This window comes from Pararge aegeria, chromosome 7 (genome assembly GCF_905163445.1).
Source record: "Pararge aegeria chromosome 7, ilParAegt1.1, whole genome shotgun sequence".
NCBI lineage: Eukaryota > Metazoa > Arthropoda > Insecta > Lepidoptera > Nymphalidae > Pararge > Pararge aegeria.
In genome coordinates this window covers 5,678,968-5,684,551 of record NC_053186.1, presented here as the reverse complement: position 1 = coordinate 5,684,551, position 5,584 = coordinate 5,678,968, and positions in this window count along the sequence as shown.

Below are 5,584 nucleotides of genomic sequence, written 5' to 3'. Positions count from 1 at the left end.
CTAAAAGTATTTCTAAAATATAAATATAGTACCACGTTATATATTAAATACATTGCGATACATATACAAAATTGACCTTTGTTTAGATAAGTGTTTGAGTCATTGTTACCTAATTTATTGCTATGCTTTTAGTTAGTTTATAGTTGGTAACTACTATCGATTATAGTTGTTATCAATTACATAGTTACATAATAAATTCGAGAGAGAGGTAACCCAACGAATTTAGATCGGATGAAATGCGTTTGGAAAACTAAGTGACTATTTTGTGCTTAATATTATGTATAACAAAGGTTAAATGAGAGATCATTTAATCTTTGTTAGACATAATATTAGTCTTTATAAACAAAAAGCTGAAAAAACCAATCGGATGTACATACACAAGAAATATTTGCATAATATTGTTTGCGAAATTGTGCATAAGTCTGATGATATAACGAATGTATTTTTATTCTTATTTGCAAAAAAAACGTTAACTCCACTAACAGTTTACTTTTAGTCGAGGTAACGTTTTAACGTTTTAAAACAATTTTAATACATTGTTACAACTGTTTTAATTAACAGATTTATGAACTCAAACAAAATCAAGTTTCGGTGTCATAATATGAAATGGTTTTAGGGAAAAGTTCGGGTTATCTGTATAGTAGGTAATAATAGACGTACCAAGCAGATGGCCCTCCTGATAGTTTTTGGACAACCATCGCATATTATTAGAGTAACACTTCGCAAGGCAAGGAACAGGTCCTACTGCATCCGTCAACCTGAGGCGTAGGTGTTAAGCCTCCTGTAATAACACCGGCAAGTGGCAACCATGCCGTTCAGACCGGAACCTAGCATTGTAACAATGCTGCTTGATGCGTGCGATATATAAAATGGGCCCAAGAGAGTCATTAAGGGATAAATTTAAAAAAGTTAAAATAATGACGGTGCATAGTCAGTACATATATGAAAATTTAATTTATGTCCATAAAAATATATCAAAATTTAAAAAGAAAATGCATTGTAACAATATAAATATTAGAAGCAAAAATAAACTCGTTGTGCAGTTTACTAGGCTACACAAAATTGCAAATTCATTCAAGGGCAATTGTATATTATTTTATAACAAATTACCAAATGAAATCTTTGAGTTGTCTCTCAATAAGTTCAAAGTTTATATAAAACGTAAGCTTACAGAAAAATCCTATTATAACATTAAGGATTATTTAAACGATAAAAAAGCTTGGGTGTGAATTGCTCTAGCTTCATAGCTTAATTTAAATTTACTGGAAGATGGTGATAACAAAAAAATAAATTTACCCGGCTAAGTTTGTTGTGGGCTCTTCTTAGACCAGGGCGCGTTTGGAACCCTCGTAGCTTTAGATTTAAGTTGGCGAACGAAGTTATCACCATCCCGTTACAATTATGTAAACAATTATGTATGAACGCTTCATAAGTGCCTGTGATACGCCTACATGAATAAAGAAATTTTGAATTTGAATTTGAATTTGATGGCCGAAATAAACATGGCGATAGTACTTCCCCGGACGTGCTCTGCAACAAAAAGCTCTCAAATTGGACTAAAATAAATTATGGATCATTTTATTACCAAATAATAAATAATCGGTAAAAAAATTATTTCGAACACGTCAGTTTACTGAGCATGCAGAAGGTAAACTCTTACGACTCTCATTTGATTTAGGCCGCTAATTTAGACCATCTTGGACCTTGGTTTAGAAGCGGTGACCTGCCCTTTCGTGGAGACCGAGTTCGAGCCCCGGCGCGCTGACCTGACCACTGACTGACAACCACTGACTTTTGGAGTTATGTACGTTTGTTAATTTAAGCAATTTAAAACCACTTGCTTTTAATGACTTTTCATAATGTTCTTAACGGTGTATGAAGTCTACCAATCTGCACTTGGCCAGCGTGGTAGACTACGGTCTAAACCCTCCTGATTCTGAGTGGAGACCCGTGCCCCGTAGTGGGCCATTAATAGACGATGATGAAGCTATTTTTGGCTTAGAATAAAACTGTAGTTCTTACTATTTTGTTTTTTTTATTCCATTACTAGATGACCTTGTGACTTCGTATGTAAAGATTGTCATCTATTGATCCGGATAGGTAGTGTAAGAAAAGGTATTTTTGTAACAATTGCCTTGCACCAATTTCTTATCATAATTAATACTTAGGAAAACCTTATACAATATTATATAATACTCAATAGATAAAAAAATCTAAATATTAACTAATAAACAATTCACTTATGTAACGAATTTTTCATAATTCGTATGATAATAATATATATCGGTTATATATAACTTAAAAGTAATTTTTTCGTGCACACCGTACCCTAATTTACAGTAGTAGTTAGTTTTCTGTGTTATTAGATTAAATAAATTTATTAATATAATAAAAGTTTTGATAAAAATGCATACGAAAATTATTCTATCGTGCTTCACAGTGCTTTGTTTGGTTAGTATATTAATGTAGTTAATTCTTTATTTAGTTTAAATAGTGTACAGGTAGGATAAGTATAAGCAGTATAAAAGAACAGAAAGGTTAAATATGATAAAAAGGGCAAAACATGACAGCCTGGGTAAACGAGATAAAAATAACAAAAGCTCATTTTCTATGAACCGTATTGCTTTGCTTTAAATAAATTAAATAAATATTCATTTATTACAAGCAGTTACCTATAAGTGTTAAAGTATAGTAAGTGCTAGAACTATTTTTGAAGTGGGAAATGCTTTAGGCTCATGAGCTTTTCTTGGGTGACCATATTAAAGGACATACATTCTGATAGGCATTCTGCCTATGGAAACCTGTAACTAACGCTACCAATCGTGATTGTGATCAAGTCAGAAATGAGGAGAACCGTACGAGCGATGTTGAAGTGAAACTGGGAGGGGCCAATAGCTCGAAGAACCGATGGACGTGTTAATCCAAAGATGCTGGAATGGCGACCCCGCACCGGTAAACGGGCGGAAGGTTGGGCGATCCCCAAAGAAGAAGACGAGTTGCTGGAAAGGAACCGTTGGAAACAAATGACCCAAGACTCGTCCCTAGGATAGATTTATGATCAGCAGTGGATGTCAATTGGTTGATATGATGATGATGATCATATCATCTGCACACGAATCAGCAATGTTCTCGATACAAACAAATTACGTGATAAAAATTCAACACAGTTTTCTTTTTCGGTGGGGCCAAATGGCGGTAATAAAAAGGCTTTTAGTGTCATAAAGGCTACAAAGAGGTAAAGAAAACGTGACTGCTCAATGACTTGAACAAAAGATGCCAGCATATATGTCCAACTAATTGAAGAATACGAGTCTCTTTTGTGTCTGAAGAGGTTATTGTTCTAGATAAAGGAAGGCATTTAAAAGCTTTTCACAAATGGTATTTTTCTCGCGAAATATTTTAGACGACGAAATGTCTAAATTGCGTTTTAATTTAAATATCTAAATCGTATAAACACTTTTTTTATTCAAATAACGAACGAATGTAACTATAATGGTGATAGTTACATTCGTTACCTTGGAACTAATGCTATGAGGGTTCCGAACCACAAAAAACCTAGCCGAATAATATTTTTGTTATTACCATCTCAATTGGATTTGAAAAAATCAAGAGCAAACTAGTTTGAATGAACAATTAAGCTTTATCTAAGGAGATGAAAATTTGATTAGTGGTTTAGTTGGTATAAAACCGTGTATTTTGCTAAGTAACGTATCACTTCCCAGCACATAAACTTATTATTTAGGCAAGAATTCAGCCCAGCAAGAATATATCAAAAAACTAAGTTTCTCATCAAGTAATACAATTATTTAAGAACCTTATTAAAACTCTCTAAACATAACAACCATCCATGTACGTAAATAAATTTAATAACTAAAGTTAGAGAAACCAGGCGCAATTTAACTTCCTGTGGATGTCATCCTTTTATTTTTATTGCAGCATCTGAAGCCAAACTAAGAATCCTTTGCTTCAATCTATAACTCAGTTGTACCAAAACAAAAAAAACAAACAAGCAAACCATAATAATCATTACTTTTTTTCAGGTTAAAAGCAGTCAAGCTATGATCCCTGCATACTCTGTGTCCGCCTTGCGTCTGGCCTTTGACGAGATCTCCAATATTTTGCCGGTCGCCAACCAACTCGCCTGCCTCCTAATACCCTTCCTCATAAATCTTATCAACAACCTAAACAATTTGTCAAACATAGTGCAGAATTTAACGCCAGCTTTGCTACCATATTTTGGTTGTACTCTACCTTTACTCTATGCCACTTTAACTGATCTAGCATCTGTGCTATTCCTTTATATAAGTGTACTAATTTCTCTATTTAGATCAAATGTTTTGGCAGCACCGGGTCTCTTGATTGGACTAGTTTCTCAAGTATTGAATCTAGTTTTGGGTGTTCTAACAGGTTTAACTGATGGTTCAGGTTTACTGACTGGGCTTATTAAGTTGATAACGAATGTTTTAGTTGAGTTAGAGAAATTGTTACTTTAATTTGGTTTGTTAGTGTTCTTAGCTATTCAACAAATGTTTTAATAATATGAATATAGGCCTTTATGCCTATAAACACCATAAACAAAATCGACCTTTTTAACCACATTATTTTTATGCTCTATCTTTAGTCTATGCCACCTTAACTGATATTAAAGCATATCTATGCTTTTTTTTCTATGAAGATCAAATATATTTGCTGCACCAGGACTATTTCAAGGCGATTAGTCACTCAAATTTTAAAGCTCGTTTTGGGTTGGGGTGTGAAAACTAATGTTTCAAGTTTAAGACCGGCTAGTCAGTTAAATCTTAAACATTTTTTATTTTCTGCCTTTACTTTTTGCGACTTTAACTGTTTAATTATCATCCGTATTAGAAGTTCATATTTATTTACATTCGTTACAAGGCTTGCGACAAGATTTTTACCACATCTTAGTGTTAAATGGGTGTTTTAACAAATTTAACTGGTGGCTATGGTTTAGTCTGTAATCAAAAGTATACCATACTTCAACCATTGTATACTTTTGATTATGAAATTTATGCTTTAATTTTTTTTTTATTGTATTATTGTTGTTTAGTCACTAAATAAATGATTATAATGTTTCTTCTATGTTTGTATTTCTGTCACACATGTCTTTTACTTCACCAAAATAATTAATTGATTCAATGAAGTCGAATTTAGTTGTAAACTACACTTATTTGACAGACCATCAAAAAGGGTAAATTCGTTTAGTGAAATTTTTTACCATGAAAAACCACCAATCTCAATGTTACTTACTGCCTAGTTGTAATTTCTTTAAAGTTTATGTTTCGCGAATTAATTTTCTTGCGTTCCAAACGTAAATTTTTATGACGACATATTGCTGTCGCAGTGCACTGTGGTCAGTGGTCTGTGGGAAGTTCCGGGTCCAAGACAGGGGCAATTTGAGTTTTTTTTCTGGTCTGGTCTGGTTGGAGGCATCGGCCATAGCTAGTAGTAATTACCACCCACGACAACTCCGTGCCGCCAAACGATTTTGCGTTCAGTACTTAGAAACTGATTAGGTTATGACCGTTATATTAAAAACCAAAACCCGAAACATATATAAAATTAT